Source organism: Hippopotamus amphibius, chromosome 2 (genome assembly GCF_030028045.1).
Source record: "Hippopotamus amphibius kiboko isolate mHipAmp2 chromosome 2, mHipAmp2.hap2, whole genome shotgun sequence".
NCBI classification, from domain to species: Eukaryota; Metazoa; Chordata; class Mammalia; order Artiodactyla; family Hippopotamidae; genus Hippopotamus; species Hippopotamus amphibius.
The window spans coordinates 100975134-100998277 of record NC_080187.1 but is presented as its reverse complement, the minus strand read 5'-3'; the positions used below and the strand labels follow the sequence as shown (position 1 = coordinate 100998277).

The window sequence follows — 23144 nt, the reverse complement described above, 5'->3', positions numbered from 1 at the left end:
AAAACAGAAAAAAAAAATGTTCAACCTCAGAGATATGCTAATAAAAGTGAACTTATGGAATCTATAAGATAGGATAGTTTAAAAATTAATACTACCCAGTTTTTAGCGGTAGTGTGGGGAAGTGTACCACTTATATACCACTCATACCACTAGAGCACAGATCGGGTGAAACATCCGGTAGGACAAACTGTCAGCAGTATCAAATGCATATTTTTTTCATATGTTTGACCCATGACTCTATCCCTGGCAAGTACTTAATGGTGTGTTTGAAGATATCCATCTCAACATTATCTACATAATCAAAAGCTGGAAGTGACTTAAATGCTTCAGGGGGACTTGTTAAAACTGATTACTGTACATTCATTAAAAATAAAGGCATAGAAGGCTAATAAGTGACACAACACTTCCATCAAAATAAAAATAAGTGGAAAATCAGGTTACAAATAATGCCTAGAATTCACTTTTAATAAAAATTACATGTGCTTATACATTGGTTTATTATGTTTATGAATGTGTGGTGCAAGCATGCCAAGGTAGAAGGAGAGTCAAAAATGCTAACTGTGATTATAATTTTTTTCTTTGTTCATATTTGATTTTTGTAAACTTTTGGTAAAGCTCAAGCACTACTTTGAAGAAAGAAAAAGCATTTGAAGTTATCTTTTTGACAATTCATCATATGTTATGTAGGTTACCCAAAGGTAGTAGCATAGTATCTGACCTGAATCTGGACTTTGGCTCTGTTGATCTGATACATTTCAGCATCTGTTTTCTTTTTCTTTGTTAAATGAATATCATTTACCTAGAGCAGGAAAATATAATTTAGATGTTCAGACTTGATAGCATACAGCTATTCTGTAGAGGTTGGAAGGGTTTGCATTAAATTATTTTCAGTAGTCAAGCTCTGTGTGTATGGAAAGGCAAGGAGCAAGGGAATAAGAGTGAGAGCTTTTATCAGGCTGTTAAGTAAACTTCAGGGTAGACAATGTCAAGCATAAACACTTTGGCTTGATAACCACAGTCCTCTACAGGAAAGTCTTTGCTTGTGTCCATTTGCCCTCCCAGCTTCTTCTCAAACCCCTACAGTCTGTATCCTGAACCAGCCCTGTTGAAAATTGTCCTCAGGGGTCACCAGTGACTTCCTGACTAATTGTTATATCCAGTGATACCTTGTTGGTCCCCATCCACAGCATTTGAAGTCACTTATCTTTCTTTCGATTGATGTGACTCTCCACCCTCATCCTACCTCTGTAACCACTCTGTCTCCTTCATTGCTCTTCTTCCTCCATCTCCCTTGAACCTTCACTCTGTCTTCTACTAATTCCTCTTAGAATCTTTATTTAGTCCTTGTGCTTCGACCATCATCTTTTTTTGAGGTAAGAGTCTAGCAGTCAGTCTTTCCTGTGAGTCATTCCTGCTGCTGCTGGGAGTTTGGTCATAAAATGGTTTTTGGAATTAGGACATGTTTGCTTTGACTCAAAATCTACAGACAGTGGAGATACTTAGAAGTCATCTCTGGCTCTATGAGGAGGCCCTGGATTGTCTATGAATGGTCTACTTATTGTTGATGGAATAAGTGCCTTCTGTGAGCCTCTCCACACCAACAAAAATAGTGGACTTAAGAAAAGAATCTTATGTCAAAGCACAAAGGCTTATAAATTTCAAAGAGCATTTGTAGAGCTGATGCAAAAAATGCCAGGTTTATAAAAACTTTGATGTAGTCCATGCCAAAATGAAAAACTAAGTGAAACTAATCAGAATAGTCACTTTCCAGCTGGAGAGCTAAGCTCAATAAACTCAAAACAATGGCCAGTACCATTGAGAACACTGCGTGAGAGTTAAGTTATCTGGAAGGTGGGATCACTGAGCCTGTGAATTCAAGATGGGCCTTGACAGAGAGGATAAGAAAAGCTATATCTTGCACAGGGAGTGATAGTTGCAAAAGCATGCTGTAGGAGTATGTGTTTTTTGGAACATAATAAGACTTACCTGACTAGGTCAGAAGGTGTTTGTTGGAAGCTGGAGGAAGATAGGATAAAGTAGAGCCAGATCATGGAAGAAGCTGCAGGTCAGCAGAGGAGTTTACATGTAATGAAAGAGAAATGTGTTACCACTGTGGATATGAATGTAAGAGAATGCTAGATCTGGAGGTGCGAAGAGCAAAGAACTTCAGAGTTGGAGGTATCCTGTAAGGTGGGGTGGGAATGACTAATGTTTGTTGTACATGCTGTATGTCAGGTGCAAGATCTTACAGCTCTTATTCTTACAGCAACCTTAGAGGTAGGTTATATCATTCCCATTTTATGTATAATAAATGAGCTCTGAGGAAATACAATTTGTCTGAGATTTTAAGAGTGCCTGGGCCAGGATTCAATACATCTAACGTCAAAGCACAATGAGGATGGAGAATATTGAAATTGGTTCTTGATTTTACAGTCAAAAATACTGAGACCTAGGAGATAGGGGACTATCTAAGGTTACCCAGGTAATGGAATGAAAGCAATTGGATAGGTAGTGATCTTCAGAGAGAGAGAGAGGCCAGGTTAGAGGCTGCTGTTGTAAACAGGTGGGAGTGCCAAAGAATTTGGTACTAGTGGAGGTGTAGGAGTGAAAAAAAATGCAGAGAGCAGTAGAACATTCAAGGGAAAGTAGCAGTGGACTGTTGTTGGAATGAGCGATGAAGGAGAGGGGTGACATGAAAACAATCCCAAAATTTTATCCAGGGGAACTACCACTTACAAAGAAAATCCTCAGTGGAGCTACTTTTCAGAGAAAAGCCATGTATTCCTTATGGGCTGGTCTGATTCTGAAATGACAAAGGTAGCAAGTATAAAAATTGATGGTATTCATGAGCTGACTTACGTACATATGGATGGATGCATGGAGAGCAGTAATGGAAGTGGAGGTGAAAGGCTGTGAGGAACCAGCCCTTTTCTTTGAACTGGTGGTGAGACACCCCAAGAGCTAGTGACTAGCTTTTGCCTAAAGCAAAGGAGACTCATGTTTGCGTGATATCCTAGATTCTTTTGTATTCTGGCCTGCCCCTTCCACCCCCAACCATAATAAACGGCATAGCTGTCTCTAGTAATTGATTCCCCTCTCCTGTTGGAAAGGATATTGCCCCATCACATTTCCCTTAATGAGACTTATTTCTTTCAGAATGATTGTCAGTGTACTGGGTGGACTGCCGAACTATTGAATTACTTCCATCTTTGGACCACACTAGGAAATTGTCCATGGAGCTGAGATATTTATTGCAGTAATTTCTGGCCTTACAAACTGAGGTAAGGTATACTTTTTTCCATATAACTATCATGAAGTTGTCATGTTTTTCTTCTTTAACTTTGCTTTTTAAGAGACATTAATCTATTGTTTTCTTTTACCTTTTATGCTCTAATAATCCCTTCAGAATGCTCTTAATCTTCAAATATATGAGTGCAGAAAAGACTTTTATATAATGAAATATGAGCAAGCTGTTTGAAGAATAAAGGGGATAATTTATTACTCTTCAGATCAAATCAATAAAAGTACCCAGTTTCCTTAAACACAATATGCATAGACTGGATTATACTAGAGAAACCTAATAGGTTGAAAGGAGTATTTTATTATTAAGGCAACTTGAAATAATGAAGATACTTAGGTATTAATATATTGCTGGCTTTATTCAAGTAAAGAAAATTTAGAAAATACAGAGAATTTAAAAGAAAAAAATCTGTTATTTCACTTCCAAAGATAACCAGTGATAACATTTTGCTGCAGTGTGTATAGTATTTGTTTTCACAAATATTTATAATAGGCTGTGTGTGTCATATGTGTTGACTTGCTGTATTTTTGCAAGTGAGAAACATACATCACATGCTTGATCCATGCCAGGCTCTGTACCAGCCACTTTACATACATTAATTTATTAACTCTCACAACTCTGTAAGGTTGGTGTTTTTCTTATTCCCATCTGCACATAAGAAAATTGAGGCTCAGAAAAATTAAATAACTTGCCCAAGTTCACATAGCTGGTAAACCCACTCAGAACTTGAACCAGTCAGATGCCAAAGCCCACCCCAGCAGGCTTTTTTACATACTTCTTTTCCTTGACAAAGGGCTTATACCTTTTTTTTTCTCACAGCATCATTTTACATGACTACACAGTGTTCATTTATATGGGTATGCAATGGTTTCTCTACCCCATCTCCTTTTGTTGGACGTGTATTTATTTTTCTTGATTTAGTTTTAGAAACAACGTTGTAATAACACCTTTTGTGTACAACCATGATTATCTCTTTAGGGCAGATTGCTGCAAGTGGCACTGCTGAATCCGCCACAGTGTGAGAATATATCCTTCAGGTGTTTGATGCATTCTACTAATTGCCTTCTCAAAAGGTTGTACCAGTTTATATTCCCACTAGCAGAATATGGAAGTGCCTGATCACCTTCAGCCCTCAACAGTATTGGTAGTTGGCAATTGAATAATTTTGTTTGCCTTTTTAAGGGAGTCCATTGTCCTTGGTCAGGTCCATCTTCTTGCCTCTAATCTTCTAGAGCTGTAGCCTCCTGACTGGTTTCTCTCTCTCCACTGCAGACCTCACTTTGTTACCAAAGGAGTTTCAGGACAGTGGGTAGGAACATGGGCTCTAGAGCTAGATGCCTGGGTTCAAATCGTGGCAGTACTGCTCTGCCTCAGTTTCCCCATCAATAAAGTGAAAATAATAATAAAGCCCTCTCCAGTGGTGGTGCTAGGTGATAGTTGATGTAAAGTATCCTAGAACAAGTGCACAACTCCTGGTACATGCTCAGTAATTGTTGGCCACTTGTATTGTCTTCCAGAAGTCCATGCTTATATAATTAAAAAACCATAGCTGGTATGCAGCTGACCCTTGAACTACATGGGTTTGGACTGCATGGGTCCACTTATGCATAGATTTTTTCAGTAGTCAATACCACAGTACTACACACTCTGTGGTTGGTTGAATCTGTGGACGTGGAACCCTGAATACTGAGAAAGCTGGACATGGTTGGAGGGCTGACTATAGCCTGCATGGAGGGTTGGCACCCCGACTCCCGCGTTGTTCAAGGTAAACTATATTTGTTTTAAGTTAAATACGATTATTACCAAATTAGTAATTCACAGTAGAAACGGCAGGTGTTGACATTGTGTTATTACATGTTAGCGCTGTGAGCAGCCTGAAGATCACGAATAAGCACCCCTGCCTTCGCTGATGATGCAAGGTCAGGATACTGAGGGAAGCGTGGTAACAGGAATAACTAGGGTATTAAAGAGCTTTATAAGCTCACAGAGCACTTTCACACCCATTATTTCGCTTGATCCTCACAGCATAACTGTGAGGGAGGTGGAGCAGGTATCATTAACCTCGTTTTACAGAGGAGGAAATCGACTTGGAGGAATTAAGTGACTTGTTCACTTGAGGTCATGGAAACGGTCACTGGCAGAGCTGAGTGTGTACTCTAGGCCTTCCGACAGTAAATCCTTACTCTTGATGCTTCACGACATAATGATAGACTGAAGAGGTGCAGGTGTAGATACCCAGGTGTAGAAAGGTACCAGAAAAGGAAGGAGCCAAGAGGGATGCCACCGGGGAGGGGGGTGGCAGCAGAGTTGGGATAAGGAACTTGGACATATTGAAAGGAAGACGGGACCCAGTGGGGAGGGAGGAGGAAAGGAAACAGGGAGAGGGAGAGAGTGAGATCAGGAACAGAGAGGGAAATTGAAGGGGCCAGGACTGAAGCACCCACAGGGCTGGCTGAGGAATTGGAGGTGGGTTCCTTCTTTGCAGCAAGCGGGGAGGTGGGAAGGAAGAGATGGAGGATAGAGACTGAGGTGATTGGAGGTAGAAAGGAATATTTGAGAAGGCTCAAGATGATGGCCTAAATATACCTCTTAAATAAAGAAGAAAGTATTTGTTGAGAGTAAGCATAGTGGCTTTGGCGTTTTTGATTTGAGAAAGAGGAACTACTTAGAATAGCCAAGGTGTGAAGTGGGCCAGGGAATTAGGGCTGCCAAAAATCTTTGCAGCACAAGAGACAGGACCCAGATAATGCTTGGGCACCAACTTGGCAGTCTCTGGGACCGCAGCAGGTCTGCTCTAAGGGTGCTGAGAATGTATACTTGCCAGACAAGGATGTTTCTTTGTGAGCTGAGGGTAAGACAGGCACCAGGTCAACATGAGGAAAGGAAAATTCCTTAGTTGTCTATGGAATGAGAGGAAACCACACTTTACAATAATCCTCTTGTTTCCAAATACCACAGTGGCTGTCAGGCTGTGCTCTTGTCCTAGGGTACCCTTTGCTCAGAAGTTAAGTACTGCAGTGATAATATTTGTATACACTTGTCCTTAGTGTAGTGTGTTTTAATCAGTGGAGAAATAAGAAGCACTAGTTCAGTTTAGAAAGCTTTGTTAGGGACTGTGTTTATAATCAGGTAGGTGAAGTAGGAGATTAATTTCTTAATATATGAAATGAGGAGTTAGCCTAGATAGATGTGTTCCTTTCTGCCATACCATTTTCTGATTCAACTGCAGTCTACTCTGAGTCTCCTCTCTCTGACCTCCTTTACAAGACAGTTCAGCATTTCTATATTTTTATTTTATGATGATCTAGGCATTTTTTTTGCTTGGCTACTTCATTTAATATTAAAAGTAATATAGGTAGTAGATAAATGAAAGATATATAGATAAACTAAAAGAACCTGTTGAGGGATTTCCCTGGTGGTCCAGTGAGTGGGACTCTGTGCTCCCAATGCAGGGGGCCCAGGTTCAATCCCTGGTTGAGGAACTGGATCCCTCATGCCTGCTGCAACTAGGAGTTTGTGTGCTGCAACTAAGAGTACACATGCTGCAACTCAAAGATACCGTGTGTCACAACTGGGACCCGGTGCAGCCAAAATAAATAAATAAATAGATAAATAAATAAATAAATATTTTTTAAAAAACTGTTGAAAATGCACAATTCTGGAGAGCCCAGAAATGAACCCACACATTTATGGTCAACTAATCTATGACACAAGAGGCAAGAATATACAATGGAGAAAAGACAGTCTTTTCAGTAAGTGGTGCTGGGAAAACTGGACAGCTACATGTAAAAGGATGAAATCTGAGCATTCTCTAATACCATATAAAAAAATAAACTCAATGTGGATTAAAGACTTAAATGTAAGATTGGATACTATAAAATTCCAAGAGGAAAACACAGAATACTCTTCAACATAAATCGCAGCAATATCTTTTTGGATCTGTCTCCTAAAGTAAAAGAAATAAAAGCACAAATAAACAAATGGGACCTAACTAAACTTAAAAGCTTTTGCACAGCAAAGGAAACCATTGACAAAATGAAAAGCCAACTTACTGAATGGGAGAAGATATTTGCAAATGATATGACTGATAAAGGATTAATATCCAACATACATAAACAGCTCATACGACTTAACATCAAAAAAACAAAAAACATGATTAAAAAATGGGCAGAGGGACTGAATAGACAGTTTTCCGTAGAGGAAATGCAGATGGCCAACAGGCACATGAAAAGATGCCCAGCATCGCTAATCCTCAAGGAAATGCAAATCAAAACCACAATGACATATCACCTCACACCTGTCAGAATGGCTGTTGTCAAAAAGAACACAAATAACAAATGGTGGTGAGGATGTGGAGAAAAGGGAATGCTCTTACACGGTTTGTGGGAATGTAAATTGGTGCAGCCATTGTGGAAAACAGTGTGGAGGTTTCTCAAAAAACTAAAAAGTAGAACCTGTATGACCTAGCAATTCCACTCATGGGTGTATATCCAAAAAAAAATAAAAACACAAATTCAAAAAAGATACATGCACCCCAGTGTTCATAGCAGCATTATTTACAGTTGCCCAAATATAGACGTGACCTAAGTGTCCATCAACAGATGAATGAATAAAGAAGATGTGGTATATATATATGATGGAATACTACTCAGCCATAAAAAAGAATGAAATTTTGCCATTTGTAGCAACATGGATGGATTTGGAGGGCTTAATGCTTAGTGAAATGAGAAAGACAAATACTATATCATATCATTTATATGCGGAATCTAAAGAGTACAACAAACTTGTGAATATAACAAAGAAGAAGCAGACTCACAGATAAAGAGGACAAACTTGGGGTTACTAGTGGCAGGAGGAGGGGCAATATATAGGTGGAGGGGGTGGGAGGTACAAACTGTTGGGTGTAGTATAGGCTACAAGGATGTACTGTACAACATGGGGAATATAGCCAATATTTTGTAGTAACTGTAAATGGAGCGTAACCTTTGAAACTTGTGTAAAAAATTAATAATAAAATTTTAAAAAAGAAAGTGCACAGTCTTACCGCGATTAAATCACTGCTGTTAATATTCTTCCAGAAGTTTTCCTATGTGTATATGCTTAAATAAGATTTTTAAATATAAAAATGCAACCTACTTTTCTCAATTGACATGTTGTAAACTTCTCTCCCTGTCATATAGTTATGAAAGATAGATAAAAAGTCAAGTTTAGGAATATGTGTACTTAACAGATCTCCCTCTAGACGTGTATATCAATGCATATCCTCCTAACTATAATTTTGAGGCTACTCTCAATTATTCTTAATATAAAATAAGGAAAGAGGTTTGTGATCTACATTACCTGAAAGACAACCAGTTTACAGTCCTACTGACAGTATGCAAGTGTTTTCTTTTCCCACGCTCTTCTTAGCATTAGATCATAGAATTTAAAAAACTTTATCCAGTTTTATGCACAAGTGAACATTTATCATATGTTTATGAGCCATTTATATTTCTTCTTTTGTGAATATTCTGTTCATGTCCTTTGCCCATTTCTCCAAAGGGAGGTTTGCTTCTTTTTTGTTACTGATTTGCACGAGTGTTTTTATTATCAATTATCTTTTATTATAAAAATGTTATAGATCTTTATCTCCTTTGCCTTTAAGTTTTGTACAGTGTTTTTACTTTATTTTTTAATTTTATTTTTATTTATTTTTTGGCTGTGTTGTTTCTTCGTTGCTGCACGAGGGCTTTCTCTAGTTGCAGTGAGTGGGGGCTACTCTTCATTGCAGTGTGCGGGCTTCTCATTGCGGTGGCTTCTCTTGTTGTGGAGCACAGGCTCTAGGCACACAGGCTTGAGTAGTTATGGCACGTGGGCTCTAGAGTGCAGGCTCAGTAGTTGTGGTGCACGGGCTTAGTTGTTCTGCAGCATGTGGGATCTTCCTGGACCAGGGCTTGAACCCATGTCCCCTGCATTGGCAGGCGGATTCTTAACCACTGTGCAACCAGGAAAGTCCCTGTACAGTGTTATTAAAAGTAAGTAAATATGTAATTTAGGTAGTTGAGTCTTTTTTCTGTGGCCCCACATGGACTAATTAGAAGTCTGTTCTTCACATAGCAGAGTGATCTCTTTCAAGTATAATCACATCTTGGCACACCCCTGCCTAAGCCGGTCATGGCATTCTCCTTACCATGGCGTGCAGAGCCTGGCACGATCCAGCTTTGCCTGCTCTCTGACCTCACCTCTGTCACTCGCACTCTTTGTTCCAGCCCCACTGGCCTCTTTTCAATTCATGGAACATGTCAGCCTCTTTTCCGCCCCCAGAATTCTACAGGTGCTGTTCCTTTGCTTGGACCATGTGTTTTTGTGCGCACACACACGCACACACATTTACGCTTATGCACCTTTCCTATGGCCGACGCCTCATCCAGAGAGCCAGTTCCCAAGGGAGAGCTCTGGAGCAGGATGCTTGGGTTCACCTGGCTTCCCTGTTCACTAGCTCTGCTTCCTTGGGCAAGTTACTTTACCTCTTCGTCACCTGTAACGTGGGAATCAACGTCGTAATAGTACCTAACTCACCTTGTTGAGAGGATTCAGTGGGTTAATTCATGCACAGCCCTTAGAAAACTACCCTGTTCACAGAGTGCAGGTGAGTGGTTAGCTGTTATCATAGTCCTCATTCTTCTGGCTTTACCTTAAATTTCACCTCAGACACGGTGCCTTCCTGTCCAGCATTGGTCTTTCCCTCTAGTATTCTCTATCTCATAATCTTGGGTTTGTTTGTTTTTTTCCCCTTTGAATGTGTATCAATATGCAGTTATTTTAAATTTCTTTTCTTTTCCCTGTTTCTCCCTCTAGGCTATAACTCCATAGAGACAGGGGTTGTGTCTGTGTGGTCCACGGCTAGGTCTCTAAAGCTTAGCACATAGTGTTTGTAGAATGAACGAATAGCAGCATCTCTAACCACAAGTTTGCATAGAAATCTACCTATATTTTCTTATTGTAGTTTTATGGGTTTGTTTCACATTTTAAAATATTTCATCTGTATGAAACTTAGTTTGAAGTATGACTTGAAATACTAATGAAAATTAATTTTTTTCCCTAATGAGTAGCCAGTTGCACTTTTTGTAATTCTTTTAAAGAGAGCTGCAACCCAAACTACAATCCTTAGAGACTCTGTTGTTTTTTGATTCTTTCATTTGTTTTTCTCTCCTTGGGTAGTCCTTTCGCAAAAAGTAAATGCAGAAACTGTTCATTGACTTGAGCCAAATTCCTCGTGAGCATGCTGGCCTGGTGTCAGGAAAGATGCTCCTGGGGTCACCCACCATAGTCTAGCTTCCTAGAGGAAGGAAGACGTAATGTTACCAATTTAGGGACTTGTTCTATTTGCTCAATGCCTAATGCTATGAAACCTGCTAGAAATTTTGACAGTCTTGTTTTAGATATTTTGTCTGCCTTAAAAAAAATTATTGAAACCTGGAAACTTCAACTTTCCAGTGACTAAATTACTTTTTCTTAACTGCCTCTTGCATTTAGATGAGGAATGAAAATGCTTTGGCAGAACATGTATTTTGATTTTTGGTTTCGAAAGATTAGTCACCATTCTTTTCCATATTTTAGCTTTTAAAATTAATTATAAAAATAATACACATCCATTGTCACTTACTCAAGCCATAAAACATGCATACAGAAAAGATGACTCTTACATCCCACCTGCTGATCCCACCCCTTAATATAACCACTGCTGAGTTCATTGTATACCTTTTCAGACTTTTTATGCTTAGTAAATATATTAGATGTTTACACACACACACACACACTACACTCATATACTTGCATGCTTTTTCTGAACAATGTCTTAAATCCACTTTCTTATACACATCACTGGACTTTAAAAACACTTGAGGCCTTTGTTTTCTAGCTGGCAGCATCTTAGAGAAGTTACTAATTGATATTTTCCCAGGGCTTTAAACTCCAAGCCCTACTTAGTTTGTGGGAATCACTGGATGTAATCTTCCAGAGGGCAGGGCCTCGGGCACATTCAGGAATGTGGTATAATCTGATAATGATTTCCATCTCACTATAGAGGAAGAAATGGAGACTTATAAGTGAAGCCAGTAGAGTGGGAAAGGAGAAAATGCTTCCAAGTTCATGAAGATGAGCATTTAGCTAAATGTTTCACTAGGTTATGTAACAAGTAGTTTGATTTCCAGGGAAACAGGATGGCAGGTGGTGTGCTGTCAGGTGGCAAAACTTTTCACAACTTTGTCTCTTCATTTTCTTCTGCCCTCACCCCTTTTTTTTGGTCCATGAGAATAAAAGATAAATTTGGGGCGAAGTAGGGTAGAGAGCAAAGTGACTCACCGGGCTATGCCCTTCACACTGTCATTTGAAAGCATGCATTTGACTGCCCCAGGTTCTGATCTATGGCACTGCAGTCCAGAGAACTGTAAGGGTTTCTGTAAGTGATGGGGGCTCCGGACTTATGCAGAATTTCACTTGTCGGGGTTTTTCACAGTACCCACCTTATTACGCTAGAGAGGCAAGTTGCATTGCTTAAGGGGACAATTTACGGCAATGGGCTTATCTTCTTGTTTTAGCTCTTTATGTTTTTCTGCCTCTTAATAAAATGTGAAGTCACAAAGCAATTAAATAGTGGTGTAGTTTTCTGGCAGGAGGTGGAGAATGGCTAACCAGGGGAAAAGGTTAACATGATTGACAGAGGCTGACTGTAGATTTACATTGAGAATAACTCATTCTTCAAAACTTTCTTCATTTTCTTGTGGGAATTATGGGGTAAATCATACACCAGGAGGATGGATGATTAAAAATGTAGGAGTTATGATTTCTTTTTGACTTTGTAAGTCTCTAAATCCTCCACCTTAATATAGAGTTCTCATTTCAGGAACTCTTGATGAAAGGATGGCAACCAGTCCTGCCAAGGATTAAAGAGAAGCAGAAACACTTTAGAATCTTAAATTGTTAATAAGCTTGAGATAGTTTATATTTTGTAAAATATCTTAAGGTACAATGAACTGAATTAGAGAATTAACTCATATCTATAAGTGTAGATATTTTGAATATTCAAATATATTGAGTGGGGTTTTAACTGTCAGTTTCTATAATTTTAGAAATAGCATTAGTAATGTTTAATAATGACACGTAAAATGAGGAAAATTTTGAAGAAACTGAACGTAAAAATCTGGAGCGTTAAGATTCTCTGTCACTCTTATTCCAGCCTCCCCTAACATATAAAAGAAATCCTTTTGATTTAGCCACTTTGTGTTAATGATGGCCTATTTATTCCAATTAAGAGAATTGACAAAGTTATAAACGTTCTTCATATCACTCTTTCTTATTACCAGAAACAGTTTGATTTTAAGAAGTTTTGAAAAGGTGCCTTTTGATTTGAAGTTCTCTTTTCCTAATAATCACAGTGAAATGGCCAAAGCAAATAGCTTAAAGTAAAATGCAATAGTTGGTGCCTGTTGAGAAGGATTAACTAAGAGTTAATTTATGTGACCCAGAAAGCAAGTAACTAAAAGGGCAGTGCTTTTTCTGTTGCTGTGAAAGCACTCTGAAGGGGACGTCTCACCACAAAAAGAAGAACCAGAGAATCAACTGCAAAGTGATTTTACTGCTGTTTAGGGTGTCTTTCCAAATGGATTACTAGTGAGAAGATTTGTGCTGAGAGAACAGAAGAAATGCTAATTTCTAGAGCTTGGTAAAATGGTAACACGCAGCTTTTATACCAAATCAGTAGGTCTTTTCCAGGTTCCTACCCAGGGTCCTGTGTATGAGCCATGGTTCAGTTTTCTCACCTGTAAGGGAGGATGGCTCTTCCTTAGATGTTCATTGCGGTAGATTAAGTTTGGAGAGAAAGGAGACTGAAGGCAGCCAGGGCCATCTGTCCTCTCAGCCCTGATCCTAAGCTGAACGAGGCTGTGTCTCAGGCAGTGGGTGATTCTGCTGTCCCGGGGACAGTGCTTGCTTACCGTCCCTGGTTTTTGGTAGGTTTTCTTTTCCCCTGGTGACGGCCTTTATCTAGAGTGTTCCACAGAGAGGCATCTGGATGCGGCAGATGCCTGTCCACCCTGGTATCGGTCTCACTCTTCTGGGGTGAAGTAACTCAGTGCCCGTGGGTGTTTTGGTCTTACCTATGTATTATTTTTAAAGTTGTATTTATTGTTAATGAGATGAACCTCACATAACAAAAAATGAATGATTTAAAAATGCACAATTCAGTGGCATTTATCACATTGTGTTGTTCAGCAGCCACCTCGTCACCTCAAGAGATAGCCCTGTACCCAGTGAGCAGTAACTCCCTGTTGCCTCCTCCCACTGCCCCGGCAACCACGTGTATGCTTTCTGCCTCTGTTAATTTCCTCTTCTGGATATTTCATGTAAATGGAATCATGCGCTATGTGACCTTTTGTGTCTGGCTTTTTTCACTTAGCATGTTTTTGGGGTTCATCTGTGTTGCAGCATGTGCCAGCCATCCAATGGCGGATTAATATATTCTGTCACTTGAATATGCCACAATTTGTTTATCCATTCATCCACTGATGGACATTTGCGTTTTCCACCTTTTGGTTATCGTGAATAACACTGCTTTGAACATGGATGCATAAATACTTGAGTCCGTGTTTTCACTTTTGGGGAGTATATACCTAGAGGTAGAATTGCTGGGTCATATGGTAATTCTATTTAACTTTTTTGAGAAACTGCCAACCTGTTTGCCATAGCAGATGAACCATTTATATTCCCGCCAGCAATGCTTAAAGGTTCCAATTTCTCCACATCCTTGCCAACACTTATTGTTCCTTTTATTTTTCAGATTGTACATTCTTGGTGTATAGACACACCCGCTTATACATTATTTTACTTTTTAAAAAATTTGAAGTTAAAAAAAATAATCTCTTCTGGTTATTTTAAAAATTAGTTAAGAACCCCACTCTCCAGATGTTTCCTAGAGTGGCTCCTCTTAAGTTTGATATATATCCTTCCATCTATTTTCTGTACATATATGTACAAATACACTATCTTCCTTTGGGTAGACTCATATACTTTGTCTACATTTCAACTTATTTTTACTTAATTATAGATTATGAGTACTTTCTTTGTCAGTACATCTAGATTGATTACTGGATCTTAGATCTTATTCCTCTTAAATGCTGCAGACTACCCTTTTGTACAAATGTACTGTTTTGTTTAAAAATTTTCTTTTAATGAACATTTAGTGTGTTTTCAGTTTTTTTCTGTTACAAACATTGCAGCAATTAACAATCTTGTACCTTCACCAATATATTCTGTAAGTATGTCTCTAAGGTAAATTCCTGTAAGTGAAATTGCTTAAGTGAAAAATTTGCAAAATATTATCTTTTGATGGACAGTAAGAAATCTTGTTTTTGTCTTTATGTGCCTGTCTACTATGGGCATAGATGCTACGCACTGTTATCTGAGAACATCACAATGAGTAATTAAATGCTTGGAAAAAAAAGAGAAAAGAGTGTAACTAACCCTTTTTATTCCCACATAATGTAGTAACATACGTAGTAATCTAAATAGGATGTGAATAAAATCCTTTTGGTTATGTTTGTGAGCTATGTAAACAAGGTGTTTTAAAATGCATCTTTAGTCCAATTTACTGTTGTCAGGTGAGGAAGCAACTAGTAGCACATAGGTGCCTCTTTCCTCTCTTGCCTTTTGTATACCCCACCTCACTCTGACATATCTTTCATTTTCCCCCCACCCATTGCTGACAGTCATTCTTAAATAGCTTTGGGTTTTATGCCAAAAGATCTTTTGCTGGTTGACAGATTCTGTGAACACCCAGTGTTTTCTTGATTAGCACCATCCAAGAAAGACGTTTGGGAATTTGCTAACATGTTCTAAAGTTAAGGACTTTATTTTGTTCAGGACTAACCGAAAAGCTTAGCTAAACTCCAGAAAGCAGACCATATTCATTGGGGGGGGAGGTCACTGTGATATCCTTTGTGTCTGAGTCTCAGCTCACACCTTTCTGTGCTTGTCCATGGTTAACTAAATAAAGCAGAGGAAGATGCTTTCATAAAATGCGCAAAGTAAAGAAAGCCAAATGGAAGTGAGGAATAAGGATAACCACAGTTGCTTTCCTCATCCATCTGGTTTTTTTTTTAGCTTTCTATTTTGAAATAATTTTAGACTTGGAGAAAAGTTGCGAAAAATAATACAGAGTTCATATATACCTTCAGCCAGATTTCCCTAATGTTAACATCTTACATAACCATAGTTTTCTTATCAGTATCAGGAAATTTAAATTAATATGATACTTTTAGCTCAACTACAGACCTTATTAGCATTACATTCAGTTTTCTACTAATGTCCTTTTTCTGTTTCCAGATCCACATTGTGTTTAGTTGCTCTGTCTCTTTAGATTCGTATGATTTGTGACAGTTCCTCAGTCTTTCCTTGTCTTTCATGATCTTGCTACTTTTGAGCAGTTCTGGTCAGTTATTTTCTTCAATAACTCTGAGGTATTCTGATGTTTACTTTGAGGTTATATGTACATTTGGGGGAAGAATACCACAAAAGTGATTGTGGTTTTTGACAAGTGGTTACATGATGTCAGTTTCTCTTATTACTGCTGATGCTAACCTTAATCATTTGATTCAGGTAGTATCTCTTGTCACTATAAAGTGACTATTATTTCCTTTGTAATTAATAAATATCTTGGGGGGGAGATATTTTGAGACTATGCAAATACCCTGTTTCTCTTCAAGCTTTTGACCACCGATTTTAGCATCCATTGGTAGGTCTTGCCTACAGTAATTATTACTTTACTATTTGCCTAATAGTGATTTTATCTCCTTTGTTACATATGCGGTTATTTATTTATTGAAACTCTTCTCTAAGGAAGAGCTGTCTGTGTCTGTGTGTGTGTATCTCAGCATGGACTCATGGATAATTATTTTATTCTGTGGATTATAATCCAATTTTATTCTGTGGATTATAATGCAGTATAATCATTGTTTTGTTGCTCAGATTGTTCCAGCTTTGGCCATTGGAGGTTCCTTTAGATTGGCCCTAATGTTCTTTTGACATGTTTCTAAACTTTTTCAAGTACTTCCTTACTTTGTGGCATCTCCAGATATTCCAGGCTCATCTTGTATTTTCTTAGCTCTGGAATCAGTCACTCCTTCAAGGAGCCTGTGTCCTTTTATTGCAGTATGGTGTTTAGAAACGATAACCTATGTTAGGTATGCACATTGCAACTGGGGTGACATTGCGTCTGTCTTCCATCAGTTTTAAAGTGGACTCTTCCCTGTGAGCCTGGGTGCAGCAGGTCCGAAACTTACTCTTGACACTGGTGGGCAGTAAGTCATTTTAATGTAAAGTCATTTTGATCAGGCCACTTAATAGTGGGTTGTTAAAATTAGTGCACGTAGGCCTGTGGACAAGTAGGTATTATGGCTATAAATGGAATGGGTTCAGTTTTTTGTGGAAAACTACTTTTACGTTCAACTGCTAGTGCTAGCATCCAGACATCCCTAACATTCTTTCATTGCCCCTCTCGTGGATTTTTGACTCTCATTTTTCAGTCTATTCCATATTTATAGTAATCAGAACAACTTTTGGTCTTCTGTTAGTTATAGCAGGTAAATACTACCTGAAGTGTTCTTATTAGAGCGTTTTACTCAGTGTTTAACTACAAACTGATCATCCTGTAATAAAATAATTTTTGCTTAATTCTATGGCACAAAACTTTTGATAAATTATTTACATCCTTATAATTTTACTTATGAATTCTTACAGAGGACATTGGTAAAATATTTTTATTAGTTATAAGCCTTGAGGGCCTCTTTTCCTTGGAGTGCCAATGTAATTTCTTTTGACTACTGCTTTTAATTCTTGCAAAATAGATCTTGCCTAGATGAGAGTCCATTGTGACTTTTTGCCTCTGTAATTTTTTATATTTCTGTTATTATATCTCAACTCTTTTGGCTAGCAGTTTCTGTGAAAACAAAGCATGAATTCAAGGCATGTTTTGTGTGTGATGACTGGGATTGTAATAGTTACAAATCGTATCATCTGCAGTGATAATGATCTTCCTAAGTATTTTGATCTGTTTCAAAACTCATTCTTGGGTCTTACCCCCTGTCTCTTGTCCCTTTTCAACAAGAAGCAGGTTTAAATCAGAATTTTAAAAGATGAGTTTTTTCAGAGATGTTTTCCTCTTGGCTTTGGCATTTTGTAAAAAATTTTCATAGTCTTCCCACTTCTGGGACACTTTAATTTGGGAGTGGGATTAGGTACAATATGGTACAATCCCCAGCTGGTAAATAAAGCCTGGTGTTGTAAGGTTTTGAAAATACGCCTGGCTAGCTCTCACATTTAAATGTGTAAATTATCTTTGCAGCAATAAGTGAGCTTGAAGTAGCTTTGATAAGTAATCATTGTATGATCACTCAGCCAAAAGAATTTACTAAGAATAGCTTGTGTGTCTTGCACCCAATTTAAAGGTTAGTAGAGTAAGACTTGTTCCTGGTGCCTGTAAGTCTAGTTATGTGGAGAGATACCACATTAACATTTAGTATTTTTTTCACTCTTAGTAGTTCCTACATCAGTCATCATCATCTTTACCTTTCCCTTGTCTAGAACAGAGAAATACTTTACTTATTATGTTAGTATTGATGTGTGTCCTATTTTTAATGAAAAAGAACAAATGCACTTGTTTAAATTTTTCTCTTTTAAAGTTTCCAGAATTGTTTTATATTTACCTTGCTTGATTTTTGTTTTACATTAAGTCGTGGTTGAGGAGGCAGGTGGAGTGTCAGTGGCCCTTGATTTCAGCAAGAAGCCTTCTCATCCTGTAGAATCTTGGCTTGGGCTACCAGTTCATATGCATTAGTGTTTAAGATAAAAGTTAGAGGTAATATTTGAAGCACCAAACAAGTGTTGTGTGATTATTCGGGTTCTTTATTCCATCTCCTGCCTGGAGACATGGTAGATAATGCTGCTGCTGCTAATAAAAATCATTGATCAAATGGGCACTATGTGCCAGAGGTTGTGTTGGGCAGTGTGTAAATACCATTGCGTTTAATCCTAATGGAAACCTCCTAATTTTTTAGAAATGGAACCCAGTGCTTGGAAGGTTAAATGACTTATCCAGGATTGCACAGGTAATGAGCCAGAGAACTGCCTGAATTTTGTCTGAGTTCATTGCTTATACCACATAGTAAATACTGTGGCTGTCTTCATGTCAGTAAAGATGAGACTGTCTTTAGGATTGCCTTTCCTTCAAAGTATTTTTAAATTTTAAGATACTTCAGAGTATTTTTTAAATGATTTTTTAACGTTAGGTTTTTTTTTTTTTTTTTTTTTTTTACTTTTGGCTTAGCTATTGTCAGACCTTTGGTTTCTAGCTATAAAATACTAGAAATGAGGAAAGGTATATTGCTCCCAGATGGTTCAATCATGCCTTTTCTTGAACCTGAATATAACTTTTCTCTTATACTTTCTTTCTTTCCTATGAGTAGACTACAACTTCAGGCTGGAAGAGTATTGGATTTAATGGCAGAGAAAGTGAAGCACTAAACATGACAGTGTGTAGACTATAAATATGAGTCAGGCTTCACCCTGCATCCAGCAATGTTGTACAGAGTTTGGGTTCAGGAAGCCTGGCAGAATGATGCAACTGAGAACTTCCCTTGGATAAATAAAAAACCCTAACTCCAGCTCCACTTACATTTATCCTTCCTAAGTCACTAAGGTGTGAACTTCTGATGATGCTGGGCTCATGATGAGATCTTCCTTTGGAAGAAGGCAGTCTTGAGAAAAGGAGGAGGATGGATTTTCATCTGGCGTATAATTAAAAACCTGCCTCACAGGTTCTGGACAAGTAGGGTCGTACATGTTGGGCTTAAGATATAAAAGGGTTTTGCTGAGATGGATGATTTGGGATGTAAAGGAGCTATCCAGCTTAAATAGTTTGAAAGTTTCCTTCTTAGGAGGAAAGAAATGGAGGATGTTGTAAACATAGCAGTCACCAATAAACACTGAAAGACTCTATTTGGCTATTGGGTTTGTGTATAAAGAAATCATGTGACTTTCATGTCAGTGATGCTTACACCAGGAGATGGAAATTGTCAGAGCATTTTGTGTTTACTGTATGTGCATCTGAGGCGGATAACAGAACCACCCACTTACAACTAATCTTTCGGAGAAAGTTCTTTTCATTGTACTAACCAACTGTTGAAGACACTGCCGCATTGGTGAGAAGTTAGTCCTGGTCTGTTTTTTTTTATTGCTGATGGGAAGTATCTTATTACTGTCTTGTATTTTAAGTGACACCTAAGGAAGTGACTAAAAAATGAAATAGCAGGAAAATGATTGTTAAAATAGAATATGTGCCACTTGCAGACTCTTAAAAATTTGGAAAGAATTGGCATAAGTAGAACACACTGAAGTCTGATTCCCTGAAGTCAAATACATGACGATATGGAACATCTCTTGTCATTAGAATTTCCTTGTTTTAGAACATTTAGAACATTAGACCCAGCGCAGTGAGAAATTAAGGCGTGCGTGGAAGCAGAGTGAGTCCTGCCTTCCTTGCTGCATGCAGCCCTGGGAGGGGAAGGCCCCAGATAACGGTCAGTGATAGAATGACAGAAACCTTCCCCCACCCTCTTTTGGTTCTCATCCTTCTTTCTTTGGTTTGTTTGCTCTCTGTGGTTTGGCCTAACACTGCTACTCACTGAATCCCTTGCTCTTAACACACCCAAGGGTCAGCTTTGAGTTAGCTTTTTGTATGACTTGGTTTGATGGTTTCAAATAGGGTATGTTTCAAAGCAGGTATGGAATAGCAAGTAAAGCTTCTCTAAAGTCTGTTGAGAATTTGGACTTGAAACAATGTTAAAGCACTTAGGATTCCTTAGGGATGCTTTCTGATGATTTCTAAGGTGGTAAGTCTACTCTGGCTACATGTTAAATGCAAGAGAATTTAAGATGAGTGCCATGTGATATACTATGAATGTAAGCTAAAAAATTGTGAATTAAGGTCAAGTTTATTTAACTTCAAATTGCCTGATAAACATGCCTTCATCAATTTTTAAAAATTGGGCCACAGTTCTTATTCTGTTTGTGTATTCTTTCCACACAGCATTATTTTATATGCATGTTTTCTTAAATGGATAGAAGTCATATAACAGTCATTTTTTTAAGGAACATAATATCCTATTTTGTTATGTGCCGTGTTCTTGCTAAGCCATCCCCCTGATGTTGAATATTTAGTCTGTTTCTAGTCTTTCTCTATTATAAATACTGAAGACTGTAAAGGACCATTCTTGCTATGGTAGTTGTTGAGCATCTGCTGTATGTGCTCGTATGCGTGCATGACATCAGATACTGTGACGGATGACAGATACAAAGACGGATGAGGCACAGAGCGCTGTAGGAGACCAGAGGAATGAGGGATGCTTTCTGTCGCGTGTGATCAAGGAGGTCTCCATGGAAGAGTGGCATTTGATTCAGGGTCTTAAAGAATGAGTAGCAGGGAGAAGGGCAAATATGGGAAAGTTGAACTCCAAGCAGTGAAGTGAGCAGTTTCAGAGTATTGTGGCTGCAGCACATCAAGTCCATCTGCTGAAGAGTCTAAAATACATTTCACCACAAAATATCTTGCTATAAGGATGTGTCTTAAATATGTTTTGGGAAGAGTATGTACTACAAGTCTATGGTGAAGATATTGTCGAAGAGATGCTAGATATAGAAAGTATGTGACTAGAGGTTTAACGCCTCCTATTTATCAGTCACTTTTTCATCTTCCCTGTCAGTGATTCTATAGGCCAGTCTTATGAGGGAGATAATATCTGATTTCCAAGTGATGAAAGGGAGGCATTTAAATATGCCATTTTGCATAAAATACAGGAGGTTATCAACATCATATGTATAAGCAAACTCTAGCTCACTTATGCATGGATCAAGGACTTTTAGGTAGTTGTTATATGCTAAATGAGTCAGTGCTAGAATAAAGAAATAGAAGACTCCATCCCCCAAAGAAGCTAATGGATTAATTGAAGAAAGAACCAAAATAAACAATGAAAACAAAACCTCAACACTATGTTAAGCCCTTTGAAGTTGTGCATAGGGTACTATGAAGGCACAGGGAAGGGACATTTATCCCTGGGGTCAGGGGGCAGGAATCAGGGAAGGCTTCCTGGAGGGGGAAATGTCTACACTAGGTTTTAAAGAGTGGGAGGAAAACAAGTGAAGCCCTCCTATGGTAGGCAAGGTAATCAGCCTGGGCAAAGGCATAAGAAGTGAAAGAACATAAACACTAGGAAAGAACATAAACACTGGGAAATAAAAATATATATTACACACACACACACACACACACACACACACACACCCACCCCTTCTCTGCAGCTGGAGAGGTGGGGAGACCAAACAAATGAATGGCTGTGAATGATATGCTGTAAGAATATTCTGAATTTTAAAAAAAAAAGGCACAATCAGATTTACCCAGGAAGTGAATGGGTTGGTCCAGCTTGTGATGTTGAGCATAGTTACAGGGCAAAGAAGGGGATAGGGAAGGAGACCTCCCTGGTGGCCCACTCTCCCTTCGTGCTTTGGAATATGATGAAATGAACAGCATCCTCAAGGAAGCCACTGTACCCATAATGCTGTGCACTGTGGTTCTGTAAGTTGGTGACTACCCGGTGAGAATTGTGTTAGGCAGTGACCAGCATGGGAAAGAGAATGGTAACTGCATGAATTTGTCTCCACACTCCCAGCGGGTCTGTGCTGTGTTCCAGCCCTGTGTCCTGATTCCTCTCCCCCTAGAGTGGGTGGAGATTGGGCAAGTTTGGCCACAGGCTATATTCTGGGTCTGAGTTTCATTTCACCATGCAGCTCATTTTACCAAATTAGGATAATTTGGTAAAGGACCATAGAGGGAGAAAAACCACAGAGCTGTCCCCTACTGAATAGCATTGAAAGTTGTATAAAGTATATATAATTTATATATAATAAAAATTTAAAATTTTTAAAGTAAAATATGTAATATAAGTCATTGCACTCACGTGACCACTGCAGTTGGAAAAGAGGACCAGAATCAGTGAGCTCTTGCGTTGTATTCATCTACTCCACAGATACATATTGAGCCCCACCTGTGTGCCAGGCACTGTTCTCACTACTCCTATTCTCTTGAAGTTTATATTCTAGTGGATTTGGATGAGATAAGACAGGCAAATGAGTTATTTTAAAAACTAAGAAGAAACTGGTAAAGCGTAGTCATCCAATCAGATTTTTGTTTTGTTTTTTGTTTTTCTTGGGTAGGAGCTTTTTAAAAAATTTTTCATTGGAGCATAGTTGATGGATTTACAATGTTGTATTAGTTTCAGGTGTACAGCAAAGTGAATCAGTTATACATATACATATATCCACTCTTTTTTTTTTTTTTTTAGATTCTTTTCCCATATAGGCCATTACAGAATATTGAGTAGAGTTCCCTGTGCTGTATAGCAGGTTCTTATTAGTTGTCTATTTTACATATAGTAGTGTGTATATGTCAATCCCAATCTCCCAATTTATCCTTCCCCCCTTACCTCCTGGTAACCATAAGTTTTTCTGGAATCTAAAAAAAGGGGGTACAAATGAATTTATTTACAAAACAGAAGTAGAGTCACAGATGTAGAAAACAAACTCAGTTTTTTATTTTTAAGTGTTTTATCTTTAGGGAAAACTTTGAGGCTGGGATTTAAATTCCAGTTTGAGTTTTCATGTGTCATTCTTTAAGACTGGCTTTTAGACTGCTCATTAGTAGGTGATACCCTCTTTCGCCCTCCTTAATCCCTTTGCGTGCTGTTGGGTCACTCAGAAT

General features: G+C 38.4%; 1 protein-coding gene across 4 annotated transcripts in view; it reads left to right on the top strand.

Moving 5' to 3' along the window:
• The first annotated feature begins 3156 nt into the window (after window positions 1–3156).
• The window catches only part of KANK1 (KN motif and ankyrin repeat domains 1), a 121758-nt gene continuing 101770 nt past the window's right edge, over window positions 3157–23144 (top strand). For all 4 annotated transcript variants that reach the window (XM_057720143.1, XM_057720144.1, XM_057720145.1 and 1 more), the window contains exon 1: window positions 3157–3281. The gene's annotated coding sequence lies outside the window, so the exon portion shown is untranslated. The remainder of the gene's footprint in view (window positions 3282–23144) is intronic.